Source organism: Bombus affinis, chromosome 2, assembly GCF_024516045.1.
Source record: "Bombus affinis isolate iyBomAffi1 chromosome 2, iyBomAffi1.2, whole genome shotgun sequence".
NCBI classification, from domain to species: domain Eukaryota; kingdom Metazoa; phylum Arthropoda; class Insecta; order Hymenoptera; family Apidae; genus Bombus; species Bombus affinis.
Window position 1 is genome coordinate 6,510,671 of NC_066345.1, and position 21,005 is coordinate 6,531,675.

General features: G+C 32.3%; 1 protein-coding gene and 1 long non-coding RNA gene across 4 annotated transcripts in view; one reads left to right on the plus strand and one right to left on the minus strand.

The window, feature by feature from the left end:
• Window positions 1–21,005, plus strand: part of LOC126928219 (UBA-like domain-containing protein 2) — an 83,042-nt gene that overhangs the window by 3,149 nt on the left and 58,888 nt on the right. The window lies entirely within an intron of this gene.
• LOC126928226 (uncharacterized) lies at window positions 3,829–7,039 on the minus strand. Of its 2 annotated transcripts, XR_007716460.1 has the most exons (5): window positions 6,779–7,039; window positions 5,008–5,043; window positions 4,826–4,924; window positions 4,084–4,255; window positions 3,829–4,010 (listed from the first exon to the last, which is right to left on the minus strand). It is a non-coding gene; the product is annotated as an uncharacterized LOC126928226 (long non-coding RNA). The 2 variants fall into 2 exon arrangements; XR_007716457.1 differs by having other exon boundaries at window positions 3,829–4,255; window positions 6,779–7,035.

Genomic DNA, 21,005 nt, shown 5'->3' on the forward strand with positions numbered 1-21,005 from the left:
ATAATATAATATTTTGCAAAAACTAAATTTTATGGTGTAGTAAGTATATTTTAATCTATTGCGGCTGCCAGGATAAAATATATAAAATTTGCGTGCTATTCGTCGTATTAACCGGAAAAATCTAGAACACCATGTATATTACTACAGCATTATACCTTATTTAGCATCAATTGTCTATTACCCTTCATTCGTGTTCTAGCGGTACGGATTAATATGACTTGTGTTTTAAGGTTACACAGTTATTCTCGATAATAGAGAAATCTGATAAAAATGATACTCGGTGAATCCATCGCTGTAAATTTTGCGGGATTAAGGAAAAACTTTATAGTATGTTTTGACGAGACAAGATAGAAAAGATGCCTATATACTTTGATAATATAAAACATGCTGTCAATATCTCGTTGTGTTTAGTTGGTGAGTTTCTCATACTTTCACACGATCAATATATGATATAATACGAGGAAGTACGATAGGATAGACTTTCAGCAATTAGTATCTTATCCGTAGTGAGCATTAGCAGAGTACTTCTTTGCTAAAAGCTTTCTGCATTTCAGATCCATTTAACGTTAGAACCTCATGAATTTTATCCTTCTCGTTGTCAGTAATTTTAACCGATTTTCTTGATTTTAAACGCGCGTGTTTTTGTCAAATATCACGCTCGATGTTTTGTTTTCGATAGTTTTTAATTAATTAACACTTTAAAACGTCGTGTATAGTGGAAGTACGTATTCATACTTTTTAAATTTTATCTTATTTATTTGTCAGTATATTTTTATAATCTACTATCATACCGTTATACTATTATTAAATAATTTATTTATTACCTAATTCTGATTTTATACAGAAAGACAAAATCTATTCGTGTTTGTTTCGTAAGCAAACAAAATAATATTAATAATTATCTATTAACTATGATATATATAATGGCAATTAACTATAATAAATAATCGATGTAACTGTAAATAGTCAATTTAAAACATTCCCAGTTATAGAAGAGTAACTATTTCTTTTTATTAAAGCATCGGATGTATAGTATGAATAATAAATCATTTTCAGTTACATAATTTTCGGGGATTGAAATAATAAATGAGCCTTATTTAGAATTACATATGTAGAAAGTTTACATTAAATTACAAGAAAGATGACTATATGTTAATAAGGAGAACCTACGATAAAATATATGAGTACAATGTGCTTTTTGATTTGCATTTTACACAAATAAAGATTTGTCCATAATTATTTTATAATCTATTAATTCTCCAAAACTTCTTAGAAAACCAGAATATTTCATGTTTATGAGGAAAGAAATTACCATATATGTTAATTACGGCTTTTTCATTTTAATTTGGATGGACATAATAATACTATACCAATCAAATATAATGTAATAAACATATAAAATAAACTTAATAAAGAACATAAATTACATATAGGTGTATATGGACACATAACTTCAGAGTTACACAGTATTATAAAGAGGCATACGAAATTTTTATATTACATATACATAATATTTCTGTAAAAATAAAAGCAGTCACTGAGCATCAGAAACGTAAGGCTAAGAATATCAAAACAATGCAGAAGATAAAAATGAAAACAGTCAAAATGACTAGATTCAGGATTATTTTCTAGTTGATATTTTATCTCTTTACAAGAAGAGAAATTTTAGTACAAAGTCAATTGCTAATTGGAGATAAAATGGTGAAGATATAGAATGAAATGTTTTCACAGAAAATTTTGTTTTCAAAAAAATTGACTTCAAATATTTAACTGCTAAGTGCTACCGGATATTGCTATATCGTAACATCTTAACTTATATTTGTTTTTCTACTACGTACATATTGAGTAACCGAGAACACACGATGAAGCAGGACATTGATAGAGAATAAATTTTATTATTTTCGAAACTGTTCCTCGCACTGTTAAATACACAACTGCATATTTCGAATTAAATTGCTATGAAATGAAATTTCCCTTCTTACAAAGTAATAAAGTTTCTTATCATCTTTTATTGCATGTTCTCCATTATCCGATAGAATAAACTTAAACACAAGTAAAATACCGGTTTACAACGGGATTAAATAACACTTATCAGACAATTATTTAAAGCCAATTTTCTTGTAAATGACGTCTGGTATGAAAAAATTCACTTTTGTATTTCGAGCTTGAAATTTATTCTCGTAAAATCATTATTTTTGTAACAAATAATTGCTATACTATACTATAAATATATACTTTATGCAATAATTCCAAAAAGCTTTTTGTGATTATATGACAAACGTAAATAATCTATGAAATCAGCAGAATTATCTAGTTATCATATCTAAAATCTGACTATGTCAGGTAATTAGATTCTTTATTATTAATGATTTTGGTTTCAGTTAGGTTTTATTATATGGTTTGGGTTATTATATGACAAAAGCAAATAATCTATGATATTATATAGCATGAATTATCGACTGACAATATTTCAAATTTGATCGTGCTGTAATGACATTTTTTTTTTTTTATTATATCTAACTTTGGTTTAAATATGGTAAGATAATAAAATATAATAATACACGAAATATAGATAAATGAATATATCGATGACTGCACAACTATTGTATATCCATTTTTAGCAGTTTTGGTAATGTACGATTAAGTAAATATTTTGTACATTGTTTCTATTTTTATCAGCGCCATTATAAAATTGTGCGTCGCAAATTGCAAATCGTGCATTGGTCCTTTTTAGGATCACATAAAATGACAGTGGCGGATCATGATACCTGAAAATATCTTTATACTAAATACAACAAAGAGTAATGTTATTTTTGACAAATTTAAGAAGTAAACATAAAATCATTACGCAACATAAAGAAACAGTCAGAAACTATTTGTTGCATATAAAAATCCAAGTTACGCAAACAACAATCAAACGATATTTGTGCAGTTATCCATCGATACGTACGCTTTTTAAGAATCACACCACAGAATGTTACGAATAAAACAGTGTGAAAGTGATACCACCAACATCGAAACCGCAAAGAAAGGCCACGATTTGTCAGCAGACTTTGGCAATTTACCATAAGACGCGGCACCAAATTGATCGGTAGTTGATTGCGAGATCGAATCAATTGTTTAGCGCTATGTTTACTAAACGATTGCAACACGATATTAGACGTCAAATTGTAATCCTCGGTCGTCGCTTGGAACGCGTGCTTTCGTAAGAACCGCGCAGGATTGCTAATATTTAATGTCATTCCGTTACTATTATATCGTTACGTCATCTTGTGAAAATAACCATCGCATCATTTAAAATAAACACAGCCAGCCTGTTACGTTCATCCCTGTTCATAAGTATTGGGACACTTGCTGATCCAAAACACACTGTGAAAATACACGGTGGCTTATAAAAGTATTTTAACGCTTGCCATCGAAAACTTACACGCACACAGGTTGTCTCAGCTGATGTTGACGTCATTGTCATGATCCGTAGCAAAAAATGTTTCAGATAAGACTTGAATCGTTCTGAGGTAGGTATATTCTGATGTTATTAGTTTTTCTATATGTTGCAACGTAAATATCATGTTATGAAAGTAAAGTTTTTCTTTTTATTTTAGTGGAATCATATATTTGGGAAATTGATAAACATAAGATCTAGGAACCTGGTGTCATAGAAATCATGGCGATAGCGATAAGGCGATTCTACGTGAAAAAACAAGTCGAAAATATAGTTTTATTTTTATTATAGTTTTCGAGAGAATTAACCTTGAAGATTTCTCAAATATACTTGAATTTGACTAATTCCAGACAATTTTTGACACTTTTTTTACTGAAATGGAGGATTTTTTACGGATATGTACATATATCCAAATCATTCCCAAAACGTGCGAAACCGTTTTCGCTAATTAGAACGTTCCGCGTACGTTTCCGATTAGTCGCTGGAATATTCGGCCAAGGTGACTTTCTGCGTCTCGTCTTAAAACCGTATTGACGCAGGTAAAATCGATACAGAGGGTGTCGGAAAACTGTAAAGATTTAGAACTTGAGAATACTAAAAACACATAAAAATAATTTTTTCACAGAAAAATTTGATATTACATTTATGAGAAACTCGAATGCGTGCGAAGACCAAAGGTGGTAAACATAAGTTACGTCTCCTCCTGGCTTTTATAATGGAGCAATCTTAGAAGTCAATATGTCGTCAACCAATTCCGCGTCGAAATTATTTCTTCGTTTGATTTTGGGACCAAATGTGTGTTTTTGTCACTGTCTTGAAAATTCAAAAGATATAAATAACATTAGTTGCGCAGAGTAATATGCAATGATTACTATATTTATTATTTATTACACGATATCATAACTAGGACAATCTTACTAATCCTATTACCGATATAATGTATCTACTAAATCAATATTATTTATTTATTTCACAATACCGTGAATTTACCAGCTATTTTCAAAAGGCTGATATCGTTAAATCTATCAGATTACTGATATCTAGCTATTATATAAACATAGTAGAATTTTTAACTATTAAATAACATGTAAGTTGGAAAATCAGCAAAAATATAGGTACTTATCATATTTTTCCCGCGTAATCTTCACGTGAAATGTAAATAAAGAAATCAAAAGAATCAATTAAAAGTATCTGAGCTAACAGGAAATATTATATCACTAGAAACGATTATCAGCAATATCAACAACAAATCGTGATAAAATACGAAGGTTTGTTTCCTCTGCCACAAAAGATGTTTGATATATCTTCCTTTTATTTGAACAAAACATTCACATATTTAAATTATGAATCAATATACATAACATAATATTTAAATATTCTTACCTTGTCCCACTAGTTATAATTCAATTATAATGTTTGTCACAGGCAAATATATTAAGAGTACAACAACACCGACAAGAAGATGTAGCATCACATTTTGAACTAAAAGTATTTATTTTAGTGAACATACGTGAATATTATTCTGTTGAATTATGAAGAAAGAAAATATCTGTTGAACAACTAACTTGTAGCACACGATAGCCAGAGATTGTTGTTCATTGCTAAATATAAGAACAAAATGCACGCTGTGATTTTTGCATCGGTCTTTACTTAGGATCATATTATGAAATTATATTTTCATGGTAAATTTAATACGATTATACGAATATTTAATACGATTTTAAATTTAACATTGATAAATTCAAAGATGTTACTAACTCGTGATGAAAGTGGTTTTCATAATCAAAGTAATTCTTTTACTATCAATACTCGTATGAAGGAACATTGGTAATGACAAAAAAGTAGAAAATTTAAACTTCATAATATAATATTATTGCTTATCTTTCCCTTGTCAAAGCAACTTTTATGTGAAATAGAATGAAACATAAATTTTACCGGGAATTTTCATGTTATTTTATATTTTTATGCACACACTTAAAATACGTGGATTTTTGTATCTTTAAATTTCACATAAATGCGCAAGAAATTGCAGTCTAACCATACACTTTTATAGCTTGCTATACAGCACGTTTTCTATTATCTTACATTCGTAAATATCTTACAACTCCTTGGTTAGTTTTGCTTATATAAAGAATTATGTTAGACTAAAGCTAGTTGATTCAGACAACCGAATATTGTGATATAAGATTTTTTCTTTTTTCAAGGTAATCTTTTTCAGCTCCTCAAACTTGTCATCATTTTTTAAAGTAGCATTTTAATGTAGTTGCATATATTATACATCAATCAATGTATCTTTATACCGCACATTTTCATGCAACAAGTTCTACAAAATTAAAATTGAAATACTATTTAAGTTAACCATTTTCAGACGCTAATACTTTAATATTCTTTTATAGAAAATAAAACAATCACGCTGGCTTGAAAAATATATACAAACTCAGTTGAAAGAAATGATAATAATTTTGCGAAATTTGGAATAAACAGACCTTGGAGGAAAATGTTCATGAATCATGCTTGTTGTTCTAAATTCTAAACTAATTAACTTTGTCATATCGATAAAAGATATTAAGATATTAACGAATCCAAGATAAACGAAACACCTTGTATATCGATGTTTCATTTACAACGTTTACTACGTTTCATTTAACAGAGCACTGTATTTCATTCACTACGTCTTATTTAGCATTTTATTTAAGGCATTGTAATTTATTGTCTTTTTTCGTTGAATAAAAATAAAATATTCACAACTACACGTAGAAAGATACGAAAAACCTTGTTTCACATTTTTTTACAATCGTTATCTTTTCTATGATTGAGGATACGTTGATTTATTCCCTGTGTAAAACATTAAGACATTTGGAAGATAAGATCAATAAGTAAGATTTAAAGAATACTTCAACATTAGCGTTGAGAATTTTGCATCTGAAAGACAAACAAAGGAACACTTGTGTTTGTACTTTTCTCATTTTTCGTACGGCAAATTTCATGAAATTAAAATTGAGATATCTCTTGAATCAAACATTTCCGTGACATTTTTGTATAGGGAATAAAAGAACGCATCAGCTAGTACATAAAAAAGCGTGGCCTTTAAAAAAAAAACGTAAACATGTAAATTTCTACAAATATATTTCGCATCATAACATGCGCCTCTTCGAACTAAATAATTCATTGCTTTAAGCATCTCCTCGTCTCATTAAAAGTAACGAGGATATTGCTTTGTAACAGAATTACTGAGACACCTTGTACATTCGAGTGTAAGTGACTTTTTATTTATACGTAATAGAACAAGAAAGAAAACTTTCTGGTCGAAATACTCGAATAGTAACTATAACGCACCTGAACAGAATGGAATACTCGTAATAGTTGATGCTGCGTTGTCTTGACAGAGAATACAGAGAAATAAGAGGAAAGAGAATTCAGTCTGTTCGTTGAATTCAGTCTGAAAACTTTCTCTGCTCGGCTGCTAACGCGTTTAACAACAGATTACGACACGGGTTCTAATGAGTGCTGGCAAGTTTCTGTACGTTACTCTGGTCGGTACCTTTCCAGTCTCTCTCTCTCTCTCTCTCTCTCTCTCTCTCTCTCTCTCTCTCTCTCTCTCTCTCTCTCTCTCTCTCTCTTTCTGTCTGTCTGTCTATCTGTCTGTCCGTCTCTCCGTCTCTCTGGCTCTCTGGCTCTCTGTCTCTCTTATTTTCTGCCTCCTTTCTTTTGCTATCTCGTCTATGCCGGTATAAATACACAATAGACGAAGTGCTTTCACGATTATCCAATAAGTTTATGCATGTCTGGATATTTTTAATTAGTTCACCCTCCGTAATTATTTATAGAATTTTCTTTATTTATGAGAGAATAAAATTATAATTGAATAATCAATCATTTCATATATACCTGATTCTTTCAGGATTGTTGATTCATAATGATCCAAATTAAACGTGTTTTGTCTAGAATTCCGTGAATACAGTGAATTAAAATAATTCAGTGTACGTTATTATTACGTATAATTTGTTTACATATAATAATAATAATTATTATTATTATATATTACCTATAATTCAGTGTATATATGCATAAATATTAAAATACGAAAAGAATAATAATTTTAAACGATAATGTGTGGAGAAACCCAGATAGGTAAAATATACAGTGTGTTTCGTTTACATTGCATTGCATAATATCTTTACTTTAATACTTTAATTGATACAAAAAATTGCGTTGGAGGAAAACTGGTAATGTAGAATGACGAATATTATAATTTATAAGTTGTCCCTCTCAAAGTCATACTTTTCAAGGTCATTGACATTTTTTTCTTCAATCGAACTACATATTTTTGACAATTACACAGCTTAGTAACTTTCCTCAATTTTGATTATTTTACTTTAGTCTTTTTCTTATGATACGAGAAAACATTTTGACAAATGAATGACTTTTTGGCTCGCTCCACTTTTAATATTCAAAGTTTATGAAAGCAGTTACATTATCAGGTTAGATTTGTCGACTCTTTCGCTTTCCTTTGTCCATACACGTTTAAATAAACGTGACCCTTATCAAATTTTTCGACCTTTTAGATAATTTCATTCTATTTCTACCGTAGGAGTTTCGTGTTTAAGCTAACTCGAATATAACGGTACACCACGAGTGTTTTAATTTAACTTAGAATGATTGAAGACATTATACGGAATTTTATAGATTTTTTTAAAGATTATTAATCACTAAAAAACATTAACCACAGGAACATTTTAAAACTTACGATGGTTACGTTTACACAGTAAAGGCTAATAATAAAAGGCAAGACTCACGATATAGTGAAACATCGTGAAAAATAATCTACAGTGATTCAAAAAAATATTCGAGCACTTACCACAACAAACTTTCATGAATACGTTACGTGCATTATAGGAAAGTTTTCATTTATTTCATTAGCACTGTGATAAAACACAGTTATCGTGATTATGATAGCCAAATTTGCAACCAATTCAAAAATGTATATAAAATTTAGAAAATATTTATTGAAAGCATACGCTTAGTGAAAAATTAGTATACAACGTGAAGTAGTTTTGAGTGGAGATGATCTCACTACATATTGTGACTTATTAATAAAACGAATGATATAATCAACTGTACAATATCTTTATGATGTTTGCGAAGTGTATGTGTTTGACAAATATCTTGTAACTTCTCTGCATATTTTTACATTCGTTTCACTAATATAATCATAATACAATCGCGTCTCGTCTCGGTGCTGATGATATTTCGAAATATCTCGTATAATATAAGCATAAAACTAAATATTCTACGAGTGTTCTAACACTTTTGTGTGCCACTGTATGCCAAGATACAGTATTCGACTTGTCATGGAATGAAAATTAATTATTCCCATAGAAACAAATATTCTTATGATATTCGTAATTTCATTCGTAATTTGAAGAAGCCCGTGTAAATCAATTTCATGTCGTAGCCAGCAGGCAAAAATGAATAAAAAGATATATATATCTTTATATATATATTTCTAATAAAAAGATATATATATCTTTTTATTCATTATTATATTATATATATATATATATATATATATTTAATTAGTTGAAGTCTTCTGCTACTGTATATTAAATTGTTAACTATCGCTAAAAAATTGAGATGCCTGAAACAAGTATTCAAAAGAATATATAATAGCTACGAGACATATTTATATACAGATACCTTAATTTCGTTTTGTAATTTCATCAATTTCGTAAAGTTCGTTTGCGTAGCATTACATTTTTGCAATCACGTGCAAATGCTACTAAACGATACGAAATTTGTTACAGTTGGCTCCAATTAATTGGTATACAAACCCAATAATAAATGCGATGCTATTCGTAGTACACCACAATAGACTACCATACTTTTCGTAGTCACCGTACATTACAATTGAACAAAGCTCGTTTTTATTCCAACCTGTTCGATCGTAAAATCAAGAAATCTGAAATCCATCATTTCGTCGAGTTTTCTGGCTCGGCTGTTACGTGACGCTCACTGTACGTACCACTCCTTTCGTTTCATCCAGGAACGGTTAATTTTAGCATCGAACGCCAAGTGCCATTAGGATATAATTGCACGGCCGACGCGCGACGAATAATAGAAATAAGACTATTGTTACCATTATCGCGGTACCAATCGTCGAGCTATGCCGTTTTATCGAGAGATCCTTTTCAGAGGCCGGCTTTCAAGCTAGAAGAGCGGCAAGATTACGACGCGACGATCCCATTGCGGTGACATCTGGCATAGTCCATCTGTTCTGTTTTTGTCGCCATCAGTGTCTCTCATCGTTAACAAACCTGTATATACATACCTTCGTTTCGCTATTCCACGAAGGTCAAACAAAATCGACTGTGACGATTCAACCGACCTGTTCCCATTCTTTTTTTTTCTTCTTTTTTCTTCGACAATTTATGTGTGTCGTTGATTCATGGAATGAATCGAGGAAGACGAGGAATTTATTTTCGCATCTGACGTTGTCCAGAGATTTCTGAAATTGTTTGAGCACGTTTTACGCGCATTGAGTACCCGCGAAATATCAAAACAATGCCAGATATATCTGAAGAGCTTGAAAAATTAACGAGGCACCACCACTGCATGGCTGTGTGCCATTTCTTTTTTACCCGCAAGAATACGTGGCGGCGAAACTTTGTTTGCAAACCGCGCGAGCAGTAACTTGTAAACGATGTTTCTTTCAGAAACTTCCTCTCTTCAAAAATGTTCGATTCTACATTTTTCCTTGTACCGTTGTTGTATTACCAAACATATACAAGCGCCTTTGTTTGCTTTGGAAAAATTGAAGTTATTCTTCATTGAAGTAGAGACACAGTCTTATACAGTGGAATCCCTCAGGACCAAACCAATGCCACATAATCAGACTGTACCTATGAGGTGATGAAAACGAAGAAAATAATTTAAAAAAGACTACCATGACTAATGCAGAGATAATTCGTTTCGTTCGTTTGATCAACTGTTTGGTATCGAGGACCGTGCTAGATGCATTCGACTTCTTCGTTTATGCGAAATACGATTCGCGACGGTTGCTGAAGAATATGTCGAGGAACGTGTGCCGATTAATCGGACATTTCGGATAATCGGAACTCTATTCTGCATCTATTTATTTTTATTATATCACTTCAATCACAATAATCTATGTACAGTTTTTTTTTTCTCTTTTTTTTACACTTTTAAAAAACTTTACAATTTGTCCAATAAGAACATGCGGTAAATCGATTTAACCGATGTGTGGCTGTAATTTTATTCTACATTTTCCGTTTATTTTCACACGTAGACTAACCTGCTGATCAATTATCCTTGTTATCTTTATTAATTACCTACTCCCGTTTAGTTGGGAATTCAGCAAATCTACGTACACTAGCGGACAAAAGTTTAAGATGACTATCTTTCTCGTAGAATATCGCTCTGTGTCCTAAACACCAAACAACCAGTAGCTGCTATTGAGAAATGCTACTGAAATAGTCGCAATCGTTCGCTATTCAGTTTCACTCTACTAAATAAATTTCGACTCATCCGACAATAAGACTTTTTTTTTATTATTTAATTTGTACTTTACAATTTGTTCAACTGAACATTCGGTAACTAATAAGACTGAATCAAATCTTGTGCCGTCCAATGCTCGTGTGCTTCGGCGAAAGCAATTCTCAGCTTCGGATTTTTGCGACTGAGCATTGGTTTCTTCAGCGTCCTTCGAGGTCAAAATCAGGATGATCGTTTCATTTCAGGATAAACAGCGGCCTTTGCTGTTGTTTCTTTGGTTTATCGTTTCTGCATTATTTTTCTTTTTTCTATACTTATAGGTACCATGATAGCGCCAGCTTACAAGATGTGGCAATACTCGGATCTATTTTTCAAATGTATTTTTCTTGTTGCGAGGTAACGTAACAATTTTTCTGGCTTTACTCGCGATTTTCACTTGAATTCAGCGATTGTTACTATAAATGTAGTATGTCGCGTCAGATAGTTTTATCATCGTTCGATTAATTCGATGCGCCACTGAATTCGAGCGTTCGTCCTAAAGTAATGTCAGCGAGTACAGCATCGAGTCGTTTCATATTTATCCTCTCGAGTATCGTTCGTGTTTTAAAAGTCTCGTAGCCTTTCGTAGATAAAGCGCGAGTGTCATGTAGTTGCAAGGACAACTACGAAATGTTGATTATTTATTATCTTAGTATAATACATATATGTATATAGTACGATAATCTAGCAGATAAATAGCTGCCTTAAACTCTTCTCCGCTACTGGATATATATACATCGCAAAATTTCAAACTCAATTTTCTCAAAAACAAAGCCACCGACATAATTTTCTTATTATTGATTTCCGTCCCATTTTGCGCCATGGGATCTTCTTGGCTTTTCCACGAATTACGGACCCATGATATAATATGAAGCGTCCACGAAAAAAAGGAGGAATATCAATTTTAACGAGTTTCAAGTTTAACATATTTTTCGTGTTCGCTTGCGTGTGTGCTCTTTATCGCTGACCATGTCATATTAATTGAAATAAAAAATTTTCTAAGTATTACTGTAGTTGTAAGAAGTAGTATTACTGTAGTTGTAAGAAATTAAGGTGTTCAACGTATTTTTTATTTTTTACAGTTTAATGTTAAATTTTTTTTTATTATTATTCAATTTGTACTTTACAATTTTTCCAGCTGGACACTTGGGTAAATTTTTCTAGCTTAACACGTTGACCGCCGCGCGTGTTTTCGATTAAATGTCCTTCAGGCTACCAGTGTAGTATAGATCATTCCGATCAAATGGTTTCTTAGGCCACTACAATTAGAAGAGGAATCAAATGGTACCGAAAACTTGGCATTCAACTCCTGGGAATTTCTGCTTTGACGGTTTTCAAAATTGCAACAAGGAAGGATGTAAATATTAGAAGATTTAAAGAATTATTAGCTGCAAAATTATTAGGGTTATCTGAAAATACAAAAGATCCTTGTCTTCGACGGAATCAGCATAATATCGCCGTTCGAAAAAATGATTCCGGAAGAAGCATTAGATGCGCATGCAAACTATGTTATGCAGATAAAAGACGTCGAACGGACCGATCAAAGAGATCACGAGAGAATTTAAAGAAAACAACAACTTATTATCCAAATTATTCCGACCAACCTCAACTTTGTATAGAATGCTTCAAAGTTTTACATTTTAAATAATTTTCTTAATAAACCATTTTCGTATTACTTTTATAACAATTCGACAGTTTTATTACTTCCTGTGGAATATCTTTTCAAATACCTACGACGATCCTTCGCAAGTAATCAAATAAGTGCCACTCGAATATGGATGACGCGACCCTATCAGAAACTTTACTGTCACCCGAATATGGGTGGCGTGTCAGTCAACGCGTTAATCGCTAAATAACATGTGAATGTCTATCCCCAGCGGGATACCATCTTCGAGTTTGACTATTTAATTTCTTTAGTCAGGTCAATGGGGTGTTTTCTGTTTAGTCTAATGTAGTAATATGTTATATGTGTATTATTTAAAATTAGAAGTAAAAGTTGAGAATGATGCAGTATAAAATGTTTCGTTTTGATATATAATATCTACAAGAAAATATAAAGTTGCGACATTATATATTGAAAAATACATTTTCGTTCTTCGAGAAATGCTGAAACTCGACGTTCTGTCTTCTGTCTCGCGGAATCTTTAACAAACAAATCTTTCATCACGCTGCGGTAAGCACAGGAAAGAAATAGTTTGCTAGTTTTTAACAGAAGAATCTTCGTAATAATAGATTAACAAACATTCAAAAATCTTATTATCTGTTATCTGAATAGGTTAACGTTAAAACACGCAGGATATATTCTATCAACATTGGTTTTTGTTATGTCGATGCATACGAAATATCGTTTACCAGAAGTTTTCAGCTTGACGGATTATAACCAGCCAATAAATTTCGTCCTATCTTCAATCATTATCAACCATATTATTCTTCCGAGATAACGTACGATGATATATAATGCGTATGTTTAGTTTTTCTGTAAGTAAAATATAATCCAAAAAGATAGAGTAAAAGTTACTTTAGATAAATATTCCTAATCGTAACATATGCTTTAGTAATTAATTCTATGTTTAAGTAATGTAGTATCGGGGAAATTTAGGTATAAATTTTTCCTGATACTATTTATAATAAATAAGCTAAACAGATATTAATTAGACAGAAAACGATGGTTGTTTAACTTGAACTAAACGCAACAATCTTATTTTACTTCAACCACACTCGCAGCTCGAAAACGCTAACAACTCAATCTCTCAGCTACGCTAGCAACTCATGCAACTCCACAACGCTAACAACTCAATCTCTCAACAACGCTAGCAACTCTACTCTTCGACTTCTCGACTAGCTCTCACCTCTCGATCAACGCTCTTACTTTTCGATCAACACTCTTTGAATTCAAATCGTCCCCCTCCATTAGCGTTATTTTTTTCTCTCTTTAATCTCATCATGTCAACGCTCCGCAAGAACTAGGTGACCTTAGTCACATAGGCTTTTTTCCCTATCTAAACTAACAACTGAAGGACAGACGGCACTGTTTTGATCGATCTCTAATCAGGCTTTTTTTACGATACTACAGTAATTAATTCTTAACCTTTCGAAGGCGTAACAAAATCGAGAAGGATTGTTACAAGAATGAATGATTTTATTAGATAAAAAAAAAATACATATCTTCGTCTGTTCATAAGAAACGAATATTAACAGTTGAGTTGAGGCGATGACTATTAGGATAACTGGAAGTTTATATTCGCTACACGTTATTATCCAACGGTTTGTTCGAGCCTCTCTCGAGCTACATCGTCAAAAAATTAATATTTATTTTTTCTTTTAGCCGTTTATCTTTTCACGGAGAGTAGGAAACAATAATATTTAGAAAGTCAGTTTTTCACTGGCAAGTCGCATAAACGTGCCATTGGTCAGATGTCACGGAAGACTTTCCATATAAACTTCATTCATCGGCGTGTGGAGAATAATTGATTAAAAAATAGAAAACTTGTAAACCTGAAGAAAACTTCTCGGAATAGTCACAAATACGTACATCGTTAAGGATTCTAAGAATCGTCTCATCCCTTCTGAAGCGTACAGTTCTGAAGAGTTTCAGAGAATATCCAATTTTTAAATCAAATATCCAGCAAACCATCATGGAAGCTAGTTTTCATAAGCTATGACTCGTAACACATACTTCGACACATATTGCGCGTGTTATGTAAAACATTTTGAAATTTCATCAGCACCATAGTGCACCACCATTGCCATTATTATATTGGCAAAATTGGAAGCTAGTCTGAAAATATATGCGGAACTTTCAAGATATTTGCTGCAAGCTTATGTTTAGTACGAAATTCCTATACAGTATAAATACAATACATCAAGACTTATCAATATCACGGACGTTGGTCTTTTAAATATCTTTGCCATCTACACCAAATATCTTTAACTTTTCAAAACACTTTCTTGTACTTGAACACTGTTTTGATTTTCGAAATCATTTAGATTTTCACCAGTGTAATCGCGATAATTGAGCGTCGATCAATCATTATGGTATCAACGCAATTTCAAAATGTTTCAAAATGGTAAAAGACGTCGACGATTGTACGAATTTTTTCGCGAGAGTATTTTGCATCTGGAAAGATTCGAAAAGATTTACAGAAAGCGTTAATTCATAATCAATGGATGCAACGAAGCTGACAGAAGCGTTTTTCAGTCTGAGCATGACTTTCGAGATAGAAAATTCCTTTTACTGTGTTTTTGTTCTTTTCCCGTCAGACGAGCATTTTCAAAATCTTTTCATAATATACGTACGTCTAGCTCGGCCCGAAAGTCTCGAACAGTAGATCTATTTCAGGTTTTTTGTCGTTACGTGACTCGAACACAACTCGGTTGAGGCTTATTGGAACACTTTTTTTATTATTATTATTTAATTTGTATTTTACAATATGTCCAGCTGAACATTCGGTAAATTTTTCTACCTTAAATTGGAACACGTGAACGGTTCTACCAAAGTTTTGGTATTTTAGAATATCCACGTGGCGGTCGAACGTATCTTTTACCTCGTTTCTCGATCGATCATGGCATTTTCGTATGCAATTAGTATAAGTAATTGTACATTTATTTACATAAAAATAGAATTCTTTAGCTTATTATCCACGCGTCATTAACTTTATGCTCTTCTCTTTCGATTTAATCGTAAAGAAGCAAAGCTAAGGGAAAGTTCGGATAGAAAATTTGTCGAATATCGTTTAACAATTTTAATAAAATAGTATCGTAAATAGGAAGCGGAGCTTGGACAAAGAAAATTAGTAGTAGGAATTGCAATTGAAAGAAAATTTTGTCATCAGAAAATATATGAACTTTATCGCACCTTTTCAGTGACGAAAGTTAATCTCAAGTTTATTTGTACAGCTGTTTGCGTCTGATTTTTGCACGATCAACGAACGTGTATGTAGGTGGAACTCTTTAAAAGTTTGTTGCAAATAATCCGTTGAAGAGGTAACTTGTATTTTCTTACGAGAAAATTATGAGTGGATGTTTGATCTTTTACCTATCGTTGAAATTAAGACTCACGATTATAGCGGGAAGAAAAATTAAATCGAAGTAATTAAGAATAATTTAATAATTAAGCGACTTGGAAGTAAAACGATACAAACGATATAAGATCATTAACTCGTGAAAAATAGGGATAAAATTAAATTCTAATAGAAAAGTCTATGTTCTTCCGTCATTGAACACGTTATTGCACGTGTTTATGTAATTTTGTATTTTTAAGCATACAGCAACGAACCTAAATAGAGATTGCTTATAATTATATGCTAACTACTTATAATTATATGCTATAAATCTTTCACTTTAAATGTCTTGTATAGCTTTGCATATTATGTCCATTTTATAGACCTTTGCTCTTTTAAATTATTTATAAATACATAAATATTCGCAATTATACTTATTATTATACTCTTAAAGCGAAAACATTTTATACTAGACTGGATAGATAAGGATCTTTTATATATTATTTCAATATTCGTTTCTAGAAAAAGAGAGTTTTCTACTGAATCCCTTGTATTGTTGGTGCATATTTGTTTTCAATGTTTTGACAGTAGCGATCAATACGCGACTGGGAAGATTCCCAGCACTTTTTACATAAATACTAAAATACTCTTCGTGAAGAATTGTTTGTATCGATCAATATCTGTCAACACGTTCATTGCTATTGACGCATATATTGCGTCAATTCACTCGGTTATTTATATAATGTTACTGACTTTTTTTACGTTCCATGATATATCAATATGTTTTTTAAAACAATGGTATATTGGAAGAATCGTTAGTTGGTACTTAAATGTATCTAATTAGGTACTTAAAAGCATCTCAAAATAATCTATATCGCGATTTATTGTGATCGAGTGATATAAAAAATTAACCGATTCTACAAGAATAATATTTTTTTTATTATTTAATTTGTATTTTACAATTTGTCCAGCTGGACATTCGGTAAATTTTTCTAGCTTAATCGCTAAATAACATGTGGATAGCTCAGTGAGATACCATCTTAGAGTTTGACCATTTTAATTCTTTAGTGAGGCAGGTGGAATGTCATCTTTTTAATCTTCTTTCTATGAGAGAAGAATATCTGTCATGGTTTCAGAATCTCATAACGTAACTGCGGTCATTTTCGACCCAGTTGTAGCTTTCTAATATTAACAAATACCTCGAGTTCGAGGAGAATATGGAAAAGTCGCTATTGATTCGCACGATTTCTCTTTTCAATTTTATTTCAAACACGCTCTTAAAATATCAGAAATTTATCATGCTGAAATCAGCGTGATCGAAATAATACAAGTTCGAGGATCGCGATACAGGGTGATCAGATACTGTGATGCGATTAAAAACGAACTCAACTGCAATAATGTTATATCGTGAATACTTCCTCTACGAGCATCGAAATGCATCGAATGAAAATTAAAGAACCATCACTTTGAGCATTATCTACCAAATGTTCAGTTGGACAAATTGTAAAGTATAAATTAGATAATAAAAAAAAACTTTGAGCATCATTTTGCTTCTCTGAGAAAAGACGAACACGGACAATCGTCATTTTTGATCTGTTCGAATATTACGTTTGACGTGACACATTGAAGTAATTTCAAATTTGAAAGTCCTATAATTCATAAAATCATACGAAGTACGTGTGTTAGCGAACAAGAAAAAACAAAACGTTTCTACCTGTTCAGATAAAAGTCGGGCATAAGGACGAAACGAGTAAAACCTCTACCGTATCAAAGACAAAATACAGCGAACTAAGTGTACATATATATTACTCTTTTTATTTCCTTGTCCTTTATTTTATATTCTTTCATGAACCGTGAATATCAAAAGCGATAAACATCAGCGTTTTTTAAGAACGGTCGTGTTTATGAAAGCGACGCGCGTGATCTTTGCGTGAAAAGCATGAAATTCCGAAAGGAAAGAGAAATAATTTATTCTTCTCGTAGGTTCTGCATCACCACCGAGCAAAATACCGCACAATTGCGTCTTCTTAAATGGAAAATACATGTACAAATGTATACTCCAATTAGTGTAACAAGCATAACGATAACGATCTTCCTGATTGTCTTTAATAGAAGACAATGTATTAAACAGAAGATATATCGTGTACTCGTGGAAAGCTTCCACACAACATAATAATCATCATTTTATCCAATGATCAAACAATTTGACTGTTTGTTATCTTTAACACGGGTTACTCCAATACAGGTTAACATTAACCGTACTCGGTTTAGAGTCGTTCGTGATATCCATTTCTTCTTTTTCTTCTTTTTTTTCAAGGCAAACACAAAGATAAGATTCGTTACTAACGATTTATCGATACCATCTGCGCGATATAACGATGAAAGTTATAACCATTTTCCGTGTAGCTTGTCGTTGCGTGTACGTATCTCCGCAGACCATCTATCGAAACGAAAAATACATATGCAAGGGTTAATATTTTAAAAGCGTGCAACGGTGCGACGCTATAGAAGTTAGTTTCGAAGAAAACTCAACGGGAACACGATGGAAATCCGCACGAAAATGCTCATGTACGATGGATATACAAGAGCAAAAGCGAGCGGCCGCGTCATGGTTTTTCTTGGAAAAAGCAACTTTCAAAGCTTCGCGAAAGCGAGAATGTCGCGTGGCTGCGAAACACTAGCGAGAATTGTGTGCTAGTTTTCGCGGCAATTGGGTCGGTTGGAAGTGGCTAGGCACACACAGGGAACGGGTGATCCGCGTTCGGTAAACTTTCGCGCGATCGCCCAAAGCACTGATAAAACTGCCGCGTTTCTAGTGCTATCTGTTTTGCAATTTACCGACAATATACGACCACGTTGCCGCGCAACGTACAAAGCTAACCTCGATCTACGAGGTGCGACAGAGTGTCGAGAATAATGCGTTCGACAATTTTATTTTAGGAATTGGGCAAGTACAGCGTACGTATCTCGGTTAGTGTTGTACGTATCACGCGTGTTACACAAAACAGTTTGAGATTTTATTAGCACCGCGATGACATGCAATTATCGCGATTATATCAGTATAGTTCTAGGCGATTCTGAAAATGTGTACACAAGTTCCAAGATATTTAGTATAAGTATATTTTGTGCAGATGACGAAAGTATAATATTTAAACAGGCCATCAATTGCGATACCATCGAGTCTTGATATTCAGTCGCATCATTTTTAATATATACTCGTTCTATAAACGTGGCTTAACACTCTGACTACCACGCCGAAATCACATGTTTCGCTCAGGATGCCACGGGAGTATTTTTATTATTTAAAGCATATAATAGCAAAATAATAATAAATTGATGATGTAAGACAACATTCTTCCCCAATGGACCATTTATCTTATTGGTGGTTACGGGCGACTACCGTAGCGCCTTGGTAACAATTGATAGCGACATATTATGACAAGGCTTCGTTTATTTCAACAAACCATTCGCATTCGTTATTTCGTCGTAAGCAAAACGTCCAGAATATATTATTGAAAAGTGTAGAAGATATTAGTAAACGGTATTTGCTCATACTATATATAATAGTAAGGTATGTGCACACTTCTAACTTCAATTATATGATTATAAAGCAGCATTTACGATTATTTTCTAAGCTGTGTTTATAATAATATTCGTAGATTACCCTTTAAAGATATGGATGCAAACACAGTGCACCGTTAGATACAAGATTTGTTCTCATTTCTTTTTTATTGATGTTTTAATAAAAATGTTTAATTGTTCAATAGGGCACCTTTTATTTCAAAGTACCTTCTATTTATCGGTTATATTTAAAATGCCCTAACTGCCAATTTTCATTCAACTTTCACAATTATAAGAAGTTCAAGCGCTCCGGTCACCACTGACCAACGTGACAGTCAAAGTGTTAAGACGACTATTTATACTGTGTACATATTAATTTTGTATTAAGTATAAGTTTGTAATAAATATGTTACAAGTTTCACGTATATTTCCGGATATTGGATTCAAACGCTAATACGATCATGATAATCGCGTCTCATTATAGCGATACAATTTCAAAATGTTTTATATAACATCCATGATATACATACACACATATGTATAAAAGTTTTTTTATGGTAAGTGTATGAATGCTTTTGCGAGTCACTGTATCTGCTTAAATAAATATACTTGTTTACAACGCGGTCCTTGTAACTCGCTATACATATATGCGTTCCAACGTTGAATTCATCGTTCATTCGTTTTATTAATGGACTCTCTTGCGTAATCGTAATAAGTTTGGCAACGAAAGAATAGAAGTTTTACAAGTTACAAGTCGCTTATTCATTTACTAGATTCGAATTATCCCTTTTCATGTAATAAGTTTATCACCTATAACTGGCTAACTCATCCATCTACAAATATTGTTAGTCGGTAAATTGTTGTACAAAAGTGTCGTGAAATCTGTCATAAATCCCATTATGTCAGTTTGAATTGCATGAACTAATTGAGAGTATATCAGGACTTCTTTTTATCTGAGCGAATAAAAAAAGCGTCACCAAGAAATAACTCGGGAAAAAACAGCAAAGTAAATATGTACTTCAACATCGTGAGCGATTATATATACACTACTTTTTCTACATAATTTTTGTTTATATAATTTTTCTCTATATAATATTCGAAGGCTAGAACAACAATTATTTATTATACATTATATGCATTATGTTGTAATAAATATAAGAAAAGCCACCGAGTATAAGAATACCGAAATAACGCAAAGGAAGAAAGTAAAAGTAATAAGAATGATCACATCCGGAGTTAACCCTTAACAGTGAAAGTTACCGATGAGTAACTGTGTCGTCACGTCATAGGACAGTTTGTCCTGTGACTAGGCCTAGAATGAGTCAAACTTGAGCGGAGAATTGGTCACACACCAACACGTGTCTCTTCATTTTCATCTCACGCGAGGAAAGTTACCCGGTTATTGGATTATTTAAATATAAAAATACCACTCTTTTTTTACAGTCACTCAT